At 39.2% G+C, this 21,817-nt stretch overlaps 1 long non-coding RNA gene across 2 annotated transcripts; it reads left to right on the forward strand.

The window, feature by feature from the left end:
* Positions 1-95: 95 nt before the first annotated feature.
* Positions 96-20,791, forward strand: LOC114094967 (uncharacterized). 2 transcript variants are annotated; one of them, XR_011707950.1, is made up of 4 exons: positions 96-587; positions 3,718-3,791; positions 4,923-5,026; positions 20,149-20,791. It is a non-coding gene; the product is annotated as an uncharacterized lncRNA (long non-coding RNA). The 2 variants fall into 2 exon arrangements; XR_003583173.2 differs by lacking the exon at positions 4,923-5,026.
* Positions 20,792-21,817: the final 1,026 nt, after the last annotated feature.

Below are 21,817 nucleotides of genomic sequence, written 5' to 3' on the forward strand. Positions count from 1 at the left end.
ATAAGAGTAGTGCAGCCTTGCTACGGGGGCCGCGAGGAGCCAGTTCCGGCCGCGTCCGGGAGCGAGCGCCCTCTGGGGGCTGGGCTGCGGCGGAAGCAGTGGCGGCGATGACCCAAAGGCCCAGCGGCGGCGGCGGGTCGCAGATCTGATGCAGAGACCCGAGTGTGGACTCCAGGAAGATCTCGAGCTCGACCTGCCGCCCTCCTAGGGACCCCAGGGGCCGAGTGGGCACCTGGTGGCAGAGGGCCGGACCGCAGGGTGGGGCGCTGGCCGGTTCCGCCCACCAGGCGTTGCAACGGGCGCTCTTGCTCCGGTTGCTTGAAGCCACCGGGATCGTGGACATTTTTGGAGCAAACGTGCGTCAGTCAGGCCGCTCATTTCAAACTCCGCGAGGCTGCGCTCTCAGTCTCAGCCTGCGGTCCTGCCCCGCGCTCTGCCCCGGAGGTCTCAGCTGAGCCCCCCCCCAGTCCCTCCCACCCGAGATGTGTGCCTGCGACAGGACCCCTGCCCTCCAACCCTTTCCCGTCGGGGAAGACACCCCCAGCTCTTAGGGTGAAGGGTTTTGCTCTTGATTACCAAAATAACAGGTAAAGCTCACGTAGCCTGCGCAGTAGGTTAACTCATATCCAATCTTCAGAAAAATGCTAAGGGCTAGGTCACATTACTATCCCCAATTCACAAACCAGGAAACTCAGGCCCAAAGAGGTTGAATTGCACAAGGTTTCACAGTCAGCAGATCACTTGATTTTGGGCTGAGTTATCTTTAAAATTATTATTAGTGCCGTATCAAAGCAACATAAAAATTACAAATTTTCATAACTATTGAATAGAATGTAAATTTTATTAGAAAATGTGCATCCATAAGATGGATATTGTTTCTTTTAAAATTCACGCATCTATGGATGCGTATTTCTTCTTCTTAGAGGGGGAAAAAGGGTTGAGCATCAATTCTTTCCCTTTTTTTAATTGTTATAGTTGTATGGCCTGAGAAACCTTGTTCACATACGCAAGTTCTGAACTAGGAAATGGATGAATTTTGTTGTACCAAGGTCATTTATTACAATCTTAACCTCAAAATATTATTTTGGTTATTTATAAGGTGAATATTCAATTAGGTCCTCCCTCAATTTTATTGACAGCAACCAAATGAGAATCAACTGGCTTACCAAAGGATTTGTTTACCTAGCTAGTCCTTACTCTAGAAACTCTTTCAGTTTCTGGAAGCTTTATCCAATACCAAATAACTATAAATTAAACGTTTTCAATGAAATATGCCTTGTTTAACTGGGTATAATTAAAGTTTGGTGAATATGTAAACATTGTTCATTTTTAAGAATAGTGTTGGATAAACGTTTTTCATTATTAGATGTTTAAGTTATGTTTTGTCAAAACTTTTGCAGCATCAATTTTGTTCATTCAAGTTGCAAATGTTTATCATGTAACCTAATTAACAGGACCTATTTTCATGTAAAGCTGCCAAATCAGATTTTTTTCCCCATCAGAGACCTTTTGACTTCATCATTTCAACTTAAATATTGTCCTGTGTTTTAGGGAGCATAGTGAAGACTTGGGGCTGGGTGCTGGGGTGGTGGGGATGGGAAGGAGAGAGACACAGGAGAGGGAGGGAGCAAAAATCATGAACGTAGTCTTCAAAGATTTCTAACTAAAAGTAGTCAAGGTTAAAGTAGTGTAAAATATTACACTATTTTCAAAATTAATTTTGAAAATAAGTTGAGACTATTACATGATTCTCTTCACTTAATTGACCATCAATGGAGTACAATATGTTGCAAAACTTCTGTTATTTATCAAGTGTATACTATGGAAACAGTATGGTATTTCTATGGTATATGTGGATGTGTATATCACGTTTATTCATCCTTTTGAGAATAACTAAGGATTATCTGTAAGACTTATGTAAAATTCCATAAATTTAATTAGGCATAATGAACAAACTTGGGGGAAAGGCTGGGGAGTTATATTGGCCATATTATATTGTATGCATGTACGAATATGTAACAAATCCCATCAATAAGTACAATTATAATACACCAATAAAATAACAGAAAAAAAAGAAAATAGTCAAACAATAAGGGATTTGCTGCCAAAACCAGAACTTGTTTAGTAGCTAATAAGTATTATTATTTTGTGAATAGCCTGTAGGAAATTCTCAAAAGTTTTTCAAAATGTGTTAATATGAGAATGATTATAAACAGATAAGGGATACCTGGCTTGTGATAGTTGCTTTATTGAATAGCACAGCCTTAGGCTAAAAGAAATAGCACATTTGTACCCACGAGTTCAAGTTACACTTGTTACTGGCAATATACTAAACACAGTGTAACCAGAACAATGTTGTAGCCTTGAAAAACATTCTGGATACATTGAAAAGAATCAAGGTCACTGATATGTACTTCTTTGGCTGTACAAAGTTTCTTTTTCTTTCCATTTGAAGATGGGGCCTAGGGATGAGCATTGCAAAATACCTGGGGTGAGGGAGACACATATTTAATTATTATTATTATTATTATTATTATTATTATTATTATTTTTTGGTACTGGGGATTGAACATAGGGACACTTCATCCCTGAGCTATGTCCCCAGTCTTTTTTATATATTTATTTTAAAATTTATCCCTTTTACATTTTTTTTTTTTTTTTTGAGGTTGGGTCTTGCTAAGTTACTTGAGGGTTTCACCAAATTTCTTGAGGCTGACCTTGAATTTGTAATCCTCTTATCATAGCCTCTGGAGTCACTGAGATTACAGTCTAGGTCACTGCAGCTGGCTAAAATAACTTTAAAAAAATTTAAATGTGCTGGATGCAGCGGTACATGCCTGTAATTTTAGTAATTCCAGAGGATGAGATAGGAGGGTACATATTTGAGCCCTGCATCAGCAACAAGGAGAGACCCTATCTCAAAATTTAAAAATAAAAGGGGCTGGGGAGGTAACTCAGTGGGAAAGTTCCCCTGGGTTCAATCCCTAGGACCAAAAAATAAAATAAAATATAAAATAAAAAGTAAAAATTTTTTAATATATTAGGTCCTGGAAGAGGTGAGGTCTTCACACACAAAAAAAATCTCATCATACCCCTACCCATCTGTATGTATGTTCTGAATTTAGAACATCCCAACAAGTTCTAATACTTCTTCCCTGAACATGATAAACTCTCATTTTGTTTCCCAAGTGAGATAAGGTCACAGTTAAACAAATTTTAGCAATACTTTGGGAATGGGGAGGCAAAGGTAGGTTTTTGTGATAGCCATTATCGATAGCTGTCTGTGTCCTTGTGCACCTAGCTCCTGCCATGTAGTTGGCTCCTGGGATTCCTCTTTGTCTTGCTGTCTAGCCGTCTCACCACCCCACTAAAGCCTCCCAACACTGTTTCTGGGAGTATATCTAGTGAAAGTCAAACGTTGGTAATTTCCCAACCCTGGGGAGCCTGTCTGGTTTCCAGGCAGAGTTATTTGTTTCCTTCCTTGTATCCTCACTCTGTGGCATGCCCATCTTGACTAAGTCTTTGTTATAAAAAAGTGAATGACTATCATTTTCTAAGCAACTCTTTATCAGTCTAAAGCCTGGTAGAATCTTTTCAATGATAGCACAGGCAGAGCTCAAAGGGGGAGAAAAAAGGTGTGTCATTTGCCTCTATGAGGCAAACTACGTGGTCATAACTGTTTTTCTATTTCTGTCGTGTGTTTTTCTATTTCGCCAGCTCCACTTTCACAGAGATTGGGCAGAGCCTTACACACTGGTATGGGAGAAGAGGAGAGGCAACTGGAAGGGATGGTAAGGTGGGGAGGGAGAGAGGTGATTCTAAGACCTGTGACAGAGACTGTAAACCTCCTCACTCCCTGTCATTCTGGAAGAGCCCGAGAGGAGGGTGCTTGTGAAATGGTGAATGTGTTAAGCGGTGTGAGCTTGTGTTACCTTAAGAGCTGCAGAATTCAAGATAGTGACTGAGTCCCAGCTGTTGAGAAAAAGGAAGATGGGTCTGCAGCTGCCTGATAGCAGTCCCAACCAAAATAGACTAGGATTTGGTTTTGTAATCCCAGCATATTGGGGTAGGAGGGGGATCATAAAGAGGGAGGGGGAGGGAGGACTTCTTTTTGAGGTCAGACATATTAACCACTTTAGTTGTTAATATTTTAAGAAGGTTCTCTGTGGGTAATGAGAAATTTGTAGTGTTACTCAAATTTGAGCTTGCATCAGAATTTCCTAGAAGACATATTTAAAGACACAGGACCAGGCTGTTTCCTTGAGAAGGACCTGGGACTTTCCATCTTTAACAGTTTCTGATAGATTTTTATTTGAGGAACAATGAACTGGACAAATAATGGCCCACAGGCCTAGTCAAATCTACCTATTTTTATAAACAAAGTTTTACTGAGACAGCCACGCCCACTGGATTTGCTTATTATCTATAGCTGCCTTTGCTTCAATGTCAGGTTCAGGCAGGGACTGCATGGCTTGCAAAGCTAAGAATATTGACCACCTGGCCCTTTCAAGTTTGCCAACTGCTGGGCTCAAAGGAGGCAGCAAAGGTGTGGTTGTGAGAGTGATGAGTCAGAAAGTATGTGAGAACTTCTGCCTTTACTAGGTAAAAATTTGCCTCTCTGAAAAGTGGAGATTTGCCTAATTCAGTTTTAGAAGAGCTAGGTCAAGTCATATAAATGACAGTGTTGATAGTATGCCCACTAGATGAAATGAATGTTAACCCAGAAAGTCCCAAGTGTTAAGTTCTGCAAATGTTTCAACAAACTTGAAACAGGTACATTAAAATAGCCTGGAAATAATAATCTAGAGTTTATATATGTATTATCGTTAATTTAAAAATTGTTATAATATAATTTTATTATTGTTAAAATTATTATAATTATGTTACTATATATTATATATAATCACATAAAAATTTTATAGATATTCCATATCCAGAATGATGGGACAAGAATGAGTGAAATTTGGGCAAATAGAAAAAAGAGAAGATTTCCATGTTGGGGAAAGAACAAGGTTAAAGGAAAAGGGTGAGACCATTTGTTATATGATCTCTGGTCATGCTGTAAATGAGAATAGAAACAAAGTCCCTCGTATGTGTTGGGCACACATTATCTGCTCAGTAAATGAACATTTACTACAGTATATTTTATATCTATTTGAATTGTTCTGGTTCAGCACAGAGGCACCCACCTGTAATCCCATCTATTGTAGGGGAAGGCTGAGACAGGAGGATCACAAGTTTGAAATCAGCCTAGGCAACTCAGACCCTGTCTCAAAAAAAAAAAAAAAAAAAAAAAAAAAGTAAAAAGGGCTAGAGATGTAGCTTAGTGGTAGAGTGCCCCTGGATTCAATTACCAGTACCACCACCACTAAAAAGGAAAAACAAAAAACTAGTCTGTGATCTTGCCCATTTATTAATAGTAAACTTAAACTTTCCATTAACACACATGCAAATTTACTATGTTGTGAAAAAATTATTTCTGGCTTTGGTGGCTTGGCGAGATCAACTTCTAAAATCTGAATTTTCTCATCATTTTTGGAGAACCCTGATTCCTGATGGCCACTTATGGTTCATTTAAGTCTTTTTGTAATATTTTTATTGTATTCTTTCAACTTTGAACATTTTTTTTTATAAGAGGATATTCCTTTTATGGAGATAGTATTTCTCTTTTTCATATTTCTTTGGTTTTAGGATTAAAACTCCTAGTAACAATAGCAATAAGGTTTCCAAATTCGTCTTTATTGTGAATTTAGATAGCTGGTCCCTATTAATACTAGTGATTTGTGCTGGGAGTATAATTCAGTGGTCAAGCACTTGCCTATCTACCTAGTCCGTTCAAGGCCCTGGATTTGATCTCCAGCACTGGGTTGGAGGATGTTAAATATTATTGAATTGCTTACTAGTTTGAAAACTGGGATGGTACTATTGTAGATGTCATGAAAAAAAAAGATATCCCTTTATATGCTTATTAGAAAGAAGTTTTAAATTTGGTTCTCAAGAAAAATATTTTTGTTTAAAAATAACCTTACTGTATATTTCCTGAATATTTTAGTTTAATAACAATTTAGTCTATAAGAAAATTGTTTTGATTTTTAAAATAGCTTTTATGTGTGTTTCCTGAATATTCTACATAGTACTGATGGCTTGAAAACTAAAGCCCTACCTCCAAGAATGAATTTAGGAAGAGTAGAAATTGAAGTAAGAGTTGTAGAAACAATATTATTTGAATACCCCAAATTCAATCCAGGGCATTCAAGAAAAATTCTGAGAGGTATGACCAAATAGTGATTATAAATAAATAATTAGATATGTGAGTCAAAGTAGTTTGATATATTTGAAGAAATAATCCTTTCAGAGGGGAGATTGCATCTATGAAAGGGAGGAATCTAAAATGATAGAACTGGCATGGTCTCTACAGAGAATATGCATTAGCTGCTGGGTGCCAGCCATTAAGATCATCTAATTAATTCCTTCTCTGACTGTATGGTCATTAAGTACTTTTTGGATTACATTTGGTTTCACATTTGGAAATGCCTGTAGGAAGAAAAAGTTCTGATCATTAAATAAATGAAGCTATCTACTTGGAGGTTATATCTTCCCATGAGTGATTTTTATGCATATGACTCTAAGGACTTGGAAACCAGCTGAGATTCAGATCCTCCCTTTGTGTAGACAATCTTCTCTGACCTTTTAAGACTGAAAATTGAGCCCCACGTTGGTCAACAACTCCAAGTATTGCTGTGGGACCTCTTTGGGAGACCAACTATTCTATCTCAGGTGACAACTAATTGGATTGGCCATATTTTTTATTGAAATTGTTAATGGTTACACCAGTGACAAGTTCCTTGTAGAAAACTAAGTAAAGGCATACATTTATTGATATTGGTAAATAATCTGAAGATGAGCACAAGACCCAAACTGGACCAATCAGAACCCTTTCATGGGAGTTCTGAAGATAATTGGTATCCCACTGATGTCCATGCCATAAGTGGAAGTCTGGAGTAGTCAACAGCGGAGGCTTTGCTCTCTGAACAGAGCCAGTCTCAATAGGAGAAACATCTGTGGAGCCACTGGAAGCAGGGTGGACAGCCAATGCCCTGCCTGCACTCCACGTGTTCCTGAAGCCCAGTTAGACTTGTTCCTACACTTCATTTGATTATGTGGAACAAATTCCAAAAATGACCCAAACTGATAGAGTGTTGTTGAATTGGAATGTGCACTGCTATGGTAACAGAAGGGTACTAAACGGCAAGGGATTGTGAGGAATGGTGAAGCATGCACAGGGACTAATGAATATCAACATTCCTCAATATTTACCCATTTGTAAACAAACCAAACCTTGGCACTTCCTGCTAATTGATGCCGGCATGCACCAGAATGCCAACACAGAGCTGATATTCCTCAAGCCAGATGGGTTGCTCTTTTCATAACAGTGCTTCAGTTACTCCAGGGGAGCCATGGATTGGGGAGTGGCATCTTACAAAAGCAAGAACTTATTGAAGAATTGTTTCTGTGGAATTTAGTGGCATGTCTCAGTGGGAGCAGTTATTTGGAAAAAGAGAAAATGGGGCCACTTCTTAAAAGAAAGTTGAATAAAAATCCCCTTTAGTAATTATTTTAGACAATGGACACCAAAATGACTATTGTACTTTCCTGGATCTAAATGAGGAACTTGTATTTAAATGTCACTACTCTGTGACAAGAGTATGAGATGATTACTAGGTGAAATTTAGATAAACATTAAAAAATCTGAGTAACAGCAAAGATTCTTTTTGATTGAACATACATTTGATATATTTTACTTTTTATCAAATTTTATTAGAATGAATGTATTTATTCTAATAGAGACTTAGCCCAATAAGTCTTTTCATAGAAAGTCCAGGGGGTAACTTTCCAGGCTTAGGATAAATCTTTACAAGAGGTGTTTCTAGGGTGGGCATAAAAGAGGCAGCCCCCTTGGTCTAAAAATTTTACTTCCAAAGAAAATTAAGAAAAAAAAAGTAGGTTGAAGCAAAGACAAAATCCTTAAGACCTAAACAGAGTGTTGCTTGGCACCTTCCTATCTTGAATTCTCGGCCTTCTCACACTGGCTGCCTGCTCCACATTTGAAATCAAAGGTATCACTTTTAAATCTAAACTGCTATAAGATTTAGGTGATCTTATTTGTTACTTAGAGTAAGACATCAACTATAAATAGATTTTCTTTTATTGAAGTTTGTCTAACTCTGTCTTTAGTATCTCCAAATCCTCCTAAAATACTCTGTATAAAGTCTTTGTGTCCTATTTTAAAAAGTGTAAGTTTTCAGTTGCACCTAGATTACTTGAAACCTCACGAATATTCTTTTAATAAGGGACTAAGACTTCTATTTTGCTTTTGCTTGAAGAGTTCAAATTTGGGACTAGGCTTTTGGGGGCTCCAGGAATGCCTGGAAGCAGGAATAGATGTATCAGGAATGAGGATGCTCATACTGCCAATACTTTGGAGTGAATTGGCTCATAAAGTACATCAAAGATACAACATGGGTCAGAATAAAAAGTCCCATCTTGGTGGAGACTTATAAGGTACCCTAAGATCTTTAATATCATAATTCTCTCTCTCTTTTTTTTTTTTGATTTTTAAAATAACAGAAGAAAGTCATTGGAGTACACAATTAAAGAAAAAAAGAAATTGATGTGGCTTGGTTCCAATATAAATTAGGGAATAGAGATTTACTCTATAAATGGGAAGAGAAATGTACAAGATCTGATTATCTATTTAGCTTGCTTTCTCCCTGCTGCCTTTTCTGAGAAAACTGGTTATTCAAGTATTATTACCTCAAGCAATCCAAGGGCTAGCTCTCAAACTCAGTTGGGACTAAAGGACAAAGAGGGATCTTGCCCTTTAGAAGTGGAAAATAAACAGTAGTGATGATCAAGGCAGATTTGCCTCATGAATGACAAGTGGCCACCTGAACCATTGATTCACTGTCAGTTATAGTTGGAAAACACGGCCCTGGATGTTCCCAACTGTACAGGCCTCCATGTGTCTGTGTTCCCTATGCTATAATCTATTTCTCACATGATAGACATTTGTGACAGGCTCTGCTTTGGTTTCTGGAATTCTAAATCTGGTGCATGGTCTGTTTAGTAAGCAGACTAGATTCTAGTGTACCTAAGGGTATCTGATACCTGGTTTATGCAAATTTTAAAAACCAGGTTTTTGTTTCTTTGTCTTTTTCCTTCTTCTGTTTCCTGAGAAACTTTCTTTCTTTCTTCTTTGTTAAAGGGGCTATCTGGTCCATTGGTGACTCTGGAAAGAAATGTTTCTGTGCCCTAGCATGGATTCTTGCTCTAGCCAATACATTAAGCACTAACAAAATGAGTCGTAAAAACATTATTGGGTAGAAATCTAATTCAAAAAGCTTTCAAAATATCAAAGGAGGCATTCCTGAGTTGGTGGACATAGTGCTCTTTGTCCTACTCATTTAAGTGCTACATTGGATTAGAAAGCAAGTAAATAGTTCTCTAAAATATAATTTTCTTAATTCTTTACAATTTTTTTTTCATTTGTAGGGTCTACTCTACTGAGTAGTTCTTAAAATAGGAAAATATATTAAATTTGCATAAAAGTCTCCTTTTTCAACCTTCTGCTTTCACTGGGCTTTTGTCTATGCCTTTCTTAGTGATATTGAGATTTTGTATATGTAAAATTTCTACCTTGCTTCAACTGAATTATACCTTTGGAAGTACAGATATGATATTAAGGATTGCTTGGGGCTATGATAATCATCAATAATCTAACTTTTTGAAAACTGGCAAATGGTGAATCTAAATGCGATCTATAAAATCTTTGTTTTGTCTTTTTACGTAAGTTTATGTATATATGTGTATACTGTATATTATGTGTACATGGCACCAAATTGGCTTATAAACAAAGGAGCACTCATAAATTTAAAAAGACATAACACCAAATGCCTTGTAGACCAAGTGACTTAATTATATCTTTGTTATATATCTTAAGTTAACTTAAATTCGTTATATATCTTAAGTTAACAAAATTTCATCTTTGAAAGTAAACTTGTCTTTAAAATTATTAATACACATTTTTTTTACTAAGTTATTAGGCAATTGAGACTGTATTTTTCTGTTAAGATGTTTAAATTACAATGTCCATTGCTTTTAGGGTTCTTCCTTGGCAGGAAAAATATGCTTAAAATGATAACTATACTTGTCTGATATCTTGTTTTTCATTGGTAAGCTAAAAAAGCTGTTTAAGTAGGTAAATTAGGTTTTATAGAAATGGGATAAGCATTGGTAAATGTATTGGAAAAAAACCTGAGTCATGTGTAAGTTAAAATTCTAAATTGTCAGTCATTAACTATAGATTAAAGTACTCTTGACATCTTAAATATTTTAAAATACATATTTGGGTCTATTAATAAATGTGTTTTTATAAATTGTTGGTGTATGAAAAAAAAGAAGTTTAGTATTGCTTTGTAAAGTCCCCTAAAATTAATTTCATCTAAAGTTCTGTTCAAAAGGATAAATTTTTGGCATAAACAATATTACAATTCCAAAATTGATATAATATAAAATTAAGTATGAATTTGGGTGAGTATAATAGGAATTTGAAAGTTGTAAAAGGATTTTTAAAAGGAAATAGAACTTGTAAAAGATTTTATGTGTGACTGAGTTGACAAAGTATGGATTTTTGTGTAGGCTAAACAGTCATATAAGGTACTTTAATGTTACAAAATTATGTTTTTTGGTTCAGAAATATTATACAAACTGAATATTTATTATTAATTTTATTTTGTATTTTCTTTGTGAAATTGTTGCCTGGTAGCAGTTTGCAGAAGTAAAATTTCCAACAGAATAACCTGAGGTATTTTGAGACAGTGAGTCATCACCTACATGACACTGATATGAACTGACTCCCCAAACTAATACTGACCCTGAGGTAATGGAAGGTGTAACTGTAAAATGGCAAATGTTAAATTAAAACCTACTACTCCCAGTTCATGACTGGTAGAACTGACCTCCCAGGTATTCAACAACTGAGACATGGAGCTGAAAGCCAAGGAAAACAACAGAGCTAAGGAAAAATAGCCAACATTTGGGTCTTCTCTTCCAAGGTCTTTTAGGACCTGAGGAACTATGGGACCCCCCTAAGGGCCTGTCACTTTGGTGAATCACCTGACCTACTGCACAGGGGGATTTGAGAACAGGAAGCCAATCAGTGTATGTTCTGCATAGAGGAGGGTCGTTGGAAAGGAAAATATCCCTAAAACTTCCAAGGTAAGCCACATGGTCAGCAGGTCCCTGACCCATACTGACAGATGGCCCAACTAGAAGAAGAAAAAGACTGAAGGAACCAGGAGACCTTCACAAGTTCCTAAAAGTAACTCCCAGGGAGTCTCAGGTGACCTTAATAGTAGAACAGAAAATGGTTAATTTTTGACCAACACAGGGGTCATGTATGTGATCTTGAATGCCCAACATGGAAGTATAACTGAAGACAAATATACTCACATAAGGGAAGAAGAAAAGTGAAAGGACGGTTATGTAGGCATGAACATTTAAAAGGAAAAAGACAAGGTCCTTGTAAATATAACTTTAGATGTACACTTATGCCAGCCCTACAAAAGTCAAAAAGATTCTGATGTATGATATGTGATAATAACTTTCAAAAGAGACTGTGTTGAAATTACAAGTTTATTCTGAGTTAGCTTGATTCCGATTTAATAGAACTGCTATTAAAAAATTCCAAATCTTGAGATGTATAAAGATGTAAAAGGTATAGGTTTACTTGTCTAAATTCAGATGGTTGTTACCACTATTAGGACCTTTGGTTATTGCTTTAGTCAGCTTTTTCACTGCTGTGATCAAAAATCCAACAAGAACAATATTAAGGAGGAAAAGTTTATTTTGTGGCTCATGGTTTCAGAGGTCTCAGTCCATAGATAGCTGGCTCCATTCCTAGGGTCTCTAGGTGAGGTTCAACCTCATAGTGGAAGAGTGTAGTGGAGGAAAGCAGCTCAGGACATGATCAGGAAGCAGAAGGAAAGAGCTCTGCTCAACAAGGACAAAATACAAACCCCATAGGCGTGTCCCCAGGAACCTTCCTCCACACCCTTCCATCTTGATGTCCTGCCTCACCTCAGACACAGAGTGATGGAGTCAGCCATCTATGGACTGAGATCTCTGAAATTATGAGCGCCAAAGAAACCTTCCTCCTCTAAAATTATTGTCAGGTCTTTTGATCACATCAGTCAAAAAACTGACTAAAATTTAAATTGGTATCAAGAAGTGGGGTTGTTGCTGGACTAACCTGACCATGTGGTTCAGAAGCTTTTGGAGCTTTTTAAAATTTGGGAAGAAATTCTGAAAAGTTTAGAGATTTAAAGCTGGAAAAGTTTTAGATTGTTGTAAGCAGAGCTTCGTGAGTGACTGTAGTGAGAGCTGGGAAGACCAGAGTGCCAATAGGACTGTGAACGGTGAAGTCTGAGCTCATGAGTTTTCAGAGCAGGAGGAGGACTCTATTGGACATTGGACTAAAGGTCATTTGTGTTATGTTCTGGCTAAGGAGTTGTCTATAATTTGTACATGTCCTGAGGCTTTCTGTTAGACTGAATTTAAAGGTGATGGAGTAATTAATATGGTGGAGAAAATTGTAAGACAGTACAGCCTTCAGGACACCTCCTGAAGGTATCCTGGATGTTGCTGGCATCTTTTAGCCAAGTTTATTCTAATAATTAGGAGCAGAAAGCAAAGCAGAAAAATTTGAAGAACTTGTAGTTTGGCCAGAAAACTGTGAGTAGCCACGGGCTAGGGAAGGTGTGGTAGTTAAAAGATATTACAGCCACTAAAGAAACATTAATTACTTTACCTAGGAACAATGGGAAAGATGGATTGAGGGGATTTCAGGAATCTGTAGAACCTTACCCATCTCAGGCTCAAAGGTGAAAAATAAAAATTCCCTTAAGCAGAGACCAGTGAGGCGTACTTACACAGAGGCGCTTAGGAAGTTGTTTCACCGTGCTCAGCCATCCAGGTACTCAGAGGTTGCTGCGATGAGGGCCCCAGGAGGCTTGACTACTGCTTGAGGAGGTGGCAGACCTTGGCATCAACCATGTGGTGTTGTTTCTGCAGGGATCCAGGACATTGGAATTAGGGGGTCATGGAGGCTTCCACCAAGATTTCAAAGCAAGTCCTGGGATGCCAGGCAAAGTGCGAGAGAGTCAGAGTCCCTGCAGGTAGCTCCTGAAAAGGCAATGTATGGAGCTATGAGAAGGAAGCCAAAGCTGCATTTGGGACTACCAAGATTAAGAAATGCCAGTAATGTGGAAATATGCAGGAATCAAGCAGAAACAAGTCAAGAGAGGCCATGTGGGCTGCAACCATCAAGGCCATAGGGGCAGAGCTACACAAGCCTTTGAAGAAAACCTCATGAATCCATGTGCTTCAGATAGGGAAGCTATAGAACTTGTTTGCCCAGCTGGATTTCAGTCTTGTTTTGGGCCTGTCTCTTCTTTCTATGCTGCTGTTTCTCTCCGTGGAAATGTTTACTGTGTGCATTTTTATATTGCATATGTGTAACTTGCTTTTGGTTTTAACAGGGGCTCATGCTAAGAGTTTGCCTTGAGTCTCCGTGGAGACTTTGGGTTTGGACTTTTGGGTGAATTTAGAACTGGTGATATTTTGGGACTCTTGAAAATGAACTAAAGATATTTTTGCGCTGTGAGATGAGCATGAGCTTTTGGGGTCCAAGAGTGTAATGTTATGATTTAGACGTTAGTGTTCCCCCAAAAGCTTAGATGTGAGAAAATACAAGAAAGTTTATATGTGAAATGATTGGGTTATGAGAGTCTTAACCTAATAACGCATTAATCCTCTGATAGGAATTAACTGGGTGGTAATTGTAAGGAGGTAGTATGGGCCTGGAGGAGGTGGTCACTGGGGGCGTGCCTTTGGAATTTATATTTTGTCATGGCAAGGAGAGCTCTCTCTCTGCTTCCTGGTATCCATGACCTGAGCTGTTTTATCCTCCACACCCTTCTGTTAAGGCACAGAGCAATGAAGTTGGCCATCTATGGACTAAAACCTCTGAAACTGTGAGTGACAAATTTTTCCTTCTCTAAAATTGTTCTTGTCAGTTCTTTTGGTCACAGCACTAAAAAATCTGACTACAACAGCCTTTGACTGGAATTTGCTGAAATTTTTCTCCATTATATTTTCCAAGGACTCCACATGTTCTAAGGCAAGTCCACACTCCACTCTTGGAACTCCTTCAGACCCTCTTCCCAGTGACACAATCACTGAAGGATGCCAAAAGGATCTGGATTCTACTATGAATGGGGAAGGCTCTACTTCTAATTAAAAAAAAAAAAAAAAAGCATTATTTTTTGTAGAATGGAATCAGTTCCAGAGGTGAACTAGAGCTGGCTAAATCAACTCAAATGCTAATTTTTTAGGAAATTTGTGAAGTAGATAATGCCAATTTTGTACCTACAAGTTGACCATCACAGTAGTATTTATATCACAGAAATTGGCAAATGACACAAATCAGCCTTTCTCTTCCCATAGGGCTAGTTTTTAAACACTTAGTAGTACAACACTGCAAGTGTCCCTCTGGTTCTTCCTATTTTATTCCTACTTATAAACCCAGGAAAGGACATAGAAAGACAGAGGGAAGCTACCAGGGCAGACTTTGGGCTGGTTTCAGTTTCCTGGCTGCATTTTTCCCTGTCACAAATTGCCATAAATTCAAAGTTAATCAGACCCCATATCCCTAGTAACAAATAAATTTCAGTATCATTTTTTTTTCTCCTAAGATGGAACCCGAGCAGCATCACATGGCTTGCTGTGTGGGTTGGACTGTTCCGTCATACATGCCGCTAGGCCTCGGCATCCTCATCACTGCCAACCTCCTTGGGTGTAGATACAGGTGTAGGAGGCCAGTGAGAGGGTTACCATTAAAGTCTGTGCTTAGGACTTGGTGCATAGGGTCTCCATAAACAGGAGTTCTGATCATGTTGTGTTTTTACTAAGTATTCAGAGGTACTCAGAAGGCTCTGGTAAAGCACTAGTTCATGGGGACCTCTTTGGTGAGGTCTGAAGCCCCAGAATAGCCATCTTACATGGTTTCCCCCATAGTGTATGTCTGTCTCACTCTTTGTCTGTCTCTGTCTGATCTGTCTACCTCAAACTAGGCCTGTTCTTCACAACATAGCCACACATTATAATTACTTGGGGAGCTTTTCAGAAATAGTGGATTCCTGGCTGTACTCCAAAAGACTGATTCTATTGGACTGGATTTCAGCCCAAACATCGGTCTGTTTTAGAAGCTCCCCATGTAATTCTGTGTGCCACAAATGTTAAGAACTTTAAGATCCTCTTATTAATTCTCTCTGAGTCTCAGTTGGCTCACATGCTCATAATCTGGAAGTCCCTGGACCCTAACAGCTCACATAAATATAAAAAATGTGCCTTTACTAACAGACACTTTGTGACAAAAATCTTCCACTTGCTCAGATTAGTGGGTACCCTCCCCCTATGGCTTATTGTTAGAAGCCATTTCACAAAATGCCAAAGAATATTCCCTGGTGTTCTGCAGATGAATAACAATTCTTTGGATTTTCTTTTCTTTTTTTTTTTTTTGCCTTGCTGAAACTGAGAAGTCCCTCGTAGTCTGGACAAATGCCAGCCCTTCCAGAGCTTCCTCAGAGAACAGTGGACACTGGTCATTCTCTTAGGTTACCGTTGCTTAAGGATACCATTCTCCACAGTTGGCCTGGGTTTTCAGGGACACAGCCTGTAAGAGATCAGCTCCTCCACTTCACACAGGGCAGCCATGTTTCCCAAGGCAGAGCCCTGCACCCGAGGAGCAGCCTCACAACAGACTGTAACATTTTCCCCTCCCCACCTAGTTCTAGCACTGTGCTCCCACCACCTAAGCCTGGGTTACCAGCCCATACTCCTGGAATGTTTCTGCTCGGTCATTCTTCCATTTCTTTTTGCCACCTGGCTTCAGGTCGGTCTTCTCTCATCTATAAGATGTGTCTTAGTAAATGTAACAATAAACACCAAACCCTCTTCTCTCAGAAGTTTCCTTTGTTTCTTCTTTATGTGTGTATGGGTTCATATGTATAAAAAATAAGAGCGAATACCTATTATCATTTTACCTACCAGCTTTTTCTGAACCCAAGCTCTTTCAATGCTCTATTTCCAAGTCCCATAAAAATGTTCTTATCCTTGAACCAATGGGTAGGAATGATCTTACTTTCTGTAACTTACAGGGGCTATTGGGACGAGTATTCCCAGAACAAAAGAACAACCTGCCCTAAAGCTAAGTTCAGATTTTCACTATGAACTTACAATACCCAAGTTTTCTTAGTTACAACCAATTTTAAGTTTTATTGCCCTAGTCAACTTACTACATGACAATTAGATTGGTATGAATGTTTTTCTCACAGGGTTGTTCAGAATAATAAATGAGATAAGATGTGTAAAGATCAATTCAAAAGGACTAATTATTGTCACTATCATTAATTAGTTATGCTAATTCACTTCTAATCAGAGTTGTTCCTTTGGGTTGCAAGAGTCCCAGGGCTTCTTTCTCCTGCCCCTGCATTGAATTCAGTGTGGTGGTCTGACACCCAGTCAATACAATCCAGTGGATTCCAGGTTGTCACCACATCATCAATCAGAGGAGTCACCCTGACTCAGTGATGAGGCCTGTGCATTGAAGCACAGGGCTATGTGCCCAGGAATCCTTCCTCACTCTCTTCTGTTCCTGTGAGAACAATTCAAGAGAACAGCTCTTGGTCAGGTGGTTTGGGGTTGCTTCTTGAACTTCTGTTTCCTTCTAGGTAGACCTTTAGGTCTTCAAGGAATAGGACAAAACTGGGGTAAGTCTATATTAATCTATGCTTTCAACAGTCATACCAAGGCACTAATATGGGAGTTGTTTGGTACTTGCCTGCCTTTAGGAATACTGTGTCTTGATTCTCTCACGGTTCTTTGGGTCTGCTCTTATTAGTTAGGAATCTGGGAAGGTCATGGCTTGATCTTAGCACCCCTAAACCTACAATAGTGGTCTCAGAAAGCTATGACTCTTTCACCCTAGGGTTTTAACGACCATTGATGTTTTAAGAAATGTGTGCATGTCCCACAAAGGGAAGGACAGTTTTAGACTTTTCTTGGTTACAGCCATGGATGATTTGGGTAAGCTTATTTACCATGGGAAGTCACAAAAAATATTTAGGAGGTGGTACTGGTAGTACTGACTTGGTGGTCAATGGATGAAGCAGGAAAGGAGAGAGGTATTCAGGTTGACAACTTCCTCTAGAGCAAGGTTAGCCAACTACATCCACAAGGTCACAGCTAGTCTGCCACCAGTTTCAGCTTTTTATTTTGAAATAATTTTAAGACTCTACCTGCACCCATTTTGTAAATAAAATTTTATTAGAACATAACCATTCTTATTTGTTTATATATCATTTATGGCTTCTTTCATGCTTACAATGACAGAATTGAGCAATTGAAAATGAGAACATACAACCGGTAAAGTCTAAAGTCAGTATTATTTGGCCCTTTACAGAATAAGTTTGCCAATTCCTGCTTTAGAGTCAAAGATTCTTCTCAGCCCAAATGTTTCTCCAAATGACCTCAGATTTCATAATTCTCCTCACTGTGAACCAAAGGCCAAAAGAGCCCTGAAGAGGCAGAGAATGCCAAGGTTGGAAGTGTGCATTAGTGGTCATCTAATGCAATTCCTCATCTGTGTAGAATCTTCCAATGCCGCCTCTTCATGCCCTCCCCTCCTGGGTGAGGCACACTGTGCCTGAGGTACCATCACTACATGAGCCAGAAAGTTCTGCCTGTTGGAAAATGATTTCTTGTAACAAGCTAAACTCTGGTATAGTCAAGAAACATTGGCAACATTTTTAATATTTATGACTCCCTCTCCAGCCTTTGAAGGAAGAAGACTTCATTCCTGGCAGGATGGTTTTCTCTGCCTGATAGGTGGATAGGTGGAGGAGACTATTTCTCAAGTAAGAAATAGTAAGATACACCAACCCACAGATGGAATGGCTCTGTGGAGCAGCTCATTTCTTCTACATGGGAACAGATGCTGGGCTCCACTGGAGGGCAGATCCCAAGTAGGCTGCTGGTGGGTGTGGCTGGAAGGTGAGACAGGAGGAACTACAGGTGAGGAAGGAGTCAGAGGTGTGGAAGTCTCAGATTATTCTTCAGCACTTCTGGAGTGGCCCTTGAGTATGTGATTGTATTTCGAGATGCTGTCACTATTTGAAGTGTCCTTTTAGGGAGAACAAAGGGACTCCAATGATCCAGAGGCATTTGAGCTGTGAATTTGAGGTTCATTGATGCATTGGTACTATAGCTTCTGTTAAAAGATCTTTCAGTCATAATTGTCCAATTTCTGCTCACTGCCTTATTTTCTAACCCTAGGTTTCCTCTTCTCTGACCTCAAATGGTGCTTGAAACAAGCAGGTGTATGATATATGTATTAAATTATCACAATGTACTCCATAAATTTATACAATTATAATAATAAGAAAATAAATAGAAAGTCATGAATCCAATGAACTTGATAGTATTTCTCAATGTATGGTGCATGTCCCAGGAGAGCTATATAAACTGATACTGATACTCAGGTGGGCACTTTAGTATTCGTAGTTACCATTTTTTTAATGTCTATTTGGGAAAAAGAAGTGTATGATTTCATTGATGTTACTCCCTAGGAAGAAACTAAACTCAATTAAATAATAGTAGTGATGGTATACAAATAAGGAGCATGACTGGTATTTAGGAAAGTAGGCAAAAGGACCTTCTGATTGACTTTCTAGAATTCTTCCCCTCTTCCCTGTCTTTTCTCCTGTTTCCTCTCTGTGGCCATGTGCTGTCCAGGAGAGGGGGTGGCACATCTATATTCAGATTCAAAACAGTGACCTTGACTGTTGAGGTCTGTGCTTAAAGGGTCCTCTCAGTTCTCCCAAGAGTCACCTCTTCTTTGTCAGGTGCAGCTCTGTTTTCCTAACTTCAAATTCGGATGAGGTACATGGAACTGTAGGGGGAAAACCAAAATGAAAGCAAGAAAACCAAAGTCCTGCAGAGAATATGCATCCACACTTTACTTGGGATTGCAGGAGGTGTTCTCTAACTACATTGTCAGAAGACCTAATGTGTTTGAAAAGCAAATCTGCAGAATTAACAGCCAGTAAACAGTCAATATTGAAGATTGCAGATTCTGTCTCACTTATTTTTAGAATAAGACCTTACTTATTTTTGTTCACTTCTTGGCATGAAGATATCTATAATCTGCTCTTTCTAACTCACTGCTAATGGGTTCATGCATGTCTGCTTTCCTTGATCTGGATTCTAGATGATTTGTCCACAATAGTGGAGGGAAGAAACCAGCCACTGCATGTTTCTTTTCTGATGTTAGAGATTACTGAGTGTCCAAAGTTGATGAAGCATGGCATTCCAAGGTGGACAAACCTGGATTTGAACTTGTCTTAGCCACCCCATCTGTGGGTTGGTGTTTCTTACTTAAATGGGTCTCACTTTCTTTGATTGCTCTGCAAATTACATTTCCCGCCCCCCACAGGAGTTTTATTGTAGGGATTTAAGAAGTACGATACATATAAAAAAAATTCTCAGCCTGAGTGCTGTTGAGTTTTAGATGCTAAATAAATATCAGTTCTTTTTTCAATTTTTTATGAGCTTGACAAGTGCTAGAACTAGATGCTACAGACAAGGCAAAGATGAATACACTCAGGTCAGAGTGGCAAATTAGTCTTCTTTCATGTGCCAGCTCTCAAGAAGTGATGCAGACTCGGGGAGAGCTGCTGTGAGAGGGATTTGAAGGGTGAGCAGAGAAGAGTGTCAGTCACTTAGCTATGTCTTCCAAGGAACATGAATGTCACATATGCCACCATGGGCACGACCCTACTTTTGAGAAGTCAAAGCTAATACAGTGTGATATTTGTCTAAAACAAAAATAGCTATTGCACAAGAAGACTGCTGGGAGGTAGGGGTGACCACTGTGTCATGTCTCGAGGCCTGTTGGCAAACCAGAGAGGAATGAACAGTTCTTCAGGTGGCTTTGGACCAAACCAGTTTTTCCTCCTTTCTTGCCTGCAGGTCTCAACAATAACCAGAGAATGTCCTGAGAACACAGCATCCTGAGATAAGGAGAGACAGGCTGGACAATCTGAGCTCTGTTCTAGTCGACCTCCCCAGAAACAGGATGCCCTCTGCTATGGTTTCAACATGTCTCCCAAAGTTCCTGTGCTGGAAACTTGGCCTTCAAGGCAACAGTGTTGAGAGGTGCATCCTTTAAGAGATGGTATTAATGGATTAATCCTGTTATCATGGGCAGGTGAGTTATGGTAGGAGTGGCTCTTGGTAAGAGGATGAGTGTATCTGCCTTCTCTTCTCTCTCCCCATATGAAGAATAGGAAGAAGACCCTTATCATGTGCCATCTTCTAGCTTCTAGAAATCCCAGTCTTCAAAACTGTGAGAAATAAATTTCTTTATACAGTGTCAAGACTGGATTCTGTTATAGCAACAAGACATGGACTTGGACACTGCAGTGATTCAGCCCAGTGTTTCTGGTGTTTGGCTTGTTCAACACAACCCAGGGCTGCTTTCAGGATCCCTCAGCTGCTGTGCTACTGAGGCACACACAGTTGAGACTACTTGTCCAGGGCAGTTTTCCTGAGCATTGGGGAACGGGCTGGCATGAATCCAGAGTATCTGTTGTCTCTTAACTGCAAATATTAAACATGCTTCATGTAAAACATGCATGTGTGAAACTTCTTGTTCCTTCTGCCATGTGAGAACACACAGAAAGTGCCATCAGTAAGGAATGAGCCCTCACCAAGCATCAAATCTGCTGATGCCTTGACCTTGGACTTTCCACCCTCTAGAACTATGTTCAGTAAATTTCTGTTGTTTACACATTACCAATCTATGATATTGTGTGAGTGTGTGTGTGTGTGTGTGTGTGTGTGTGTGTGTGGAGAGAGAGAGAGAGAGAGAGAGAGAGAGAGAGAGAGAGAGAGAGAAGCTGTGGGGTGGACTAAGACACAAGGCTTTGTTTTATCCAGGAGAAACTCCATAAAGTCAGGAACTCAGTTCCTCTTATTCTCTCCTGTATCCCCAGAAGCCTTGGCAGTACCTGACTCAGAGTCAGTGCTAATAAGTCTTTTGGGAATAACAGAATATATTTGCAGAGTGTACGTCTTGGTCTTGGCTTCGTATTGAAGTTGTTCAATTTCAGCGAACAGAGCAGTCAGAACCTCTTTCGGAGTTTCTGTGCCCAGAGTCCCCCTTTTGAAACAAATATTTTATAATGCTTCTTGAAATGTCTTGCAATGATGTTCACAGATCATGTAATTTGTCCACAGATGTATTTTTTTTAAAAAAGTCAATATGATATCTTTGCCATTCTTCAAGGGAGAAAATGAAAAGAAAGTAATTTACAGTAAGGCAATGAATATTTCAACACACAAATGCCTACTCCTACTTTTAAAGACCCCATGAAATACACAGGTATTTGTAACTATACACAAGGTAGACAGAAACATGGAGAAAAAGTTGACATGTTCTGGTAAGTTGTATCATGTGTGGAATTTCCTAAATGGTGACCAATGCATGGCAAGATCTCTCATAAAGTACAAATCTCCCCTCTGTTGACTCCGGGAAATTCATTATATTAAATCTGCACAGAACTGAGGATGTAACTCAGTGGCAAAATGCTTGCCTGGCATGTGTGAGGCCCTGGGTTCTATCTCTAGCACTGGGGTG

The sequence above is a fragment of the Marmota flaviventris genome, chromosome 7 (genome assembly GCF_047511675.1).
Source record: "Marmota flaviventris isolate mMarFla1 chromosome 7, mMarFla1.hap1, whole genome shotgun sequence".
In the NCBI taxonomy this organism is placed as follows: Eukaryota; Metazoa; Chordata; class Mammalia; order Rodentia; family Sciuridae; genus Marmota; species Marmota flaviventris.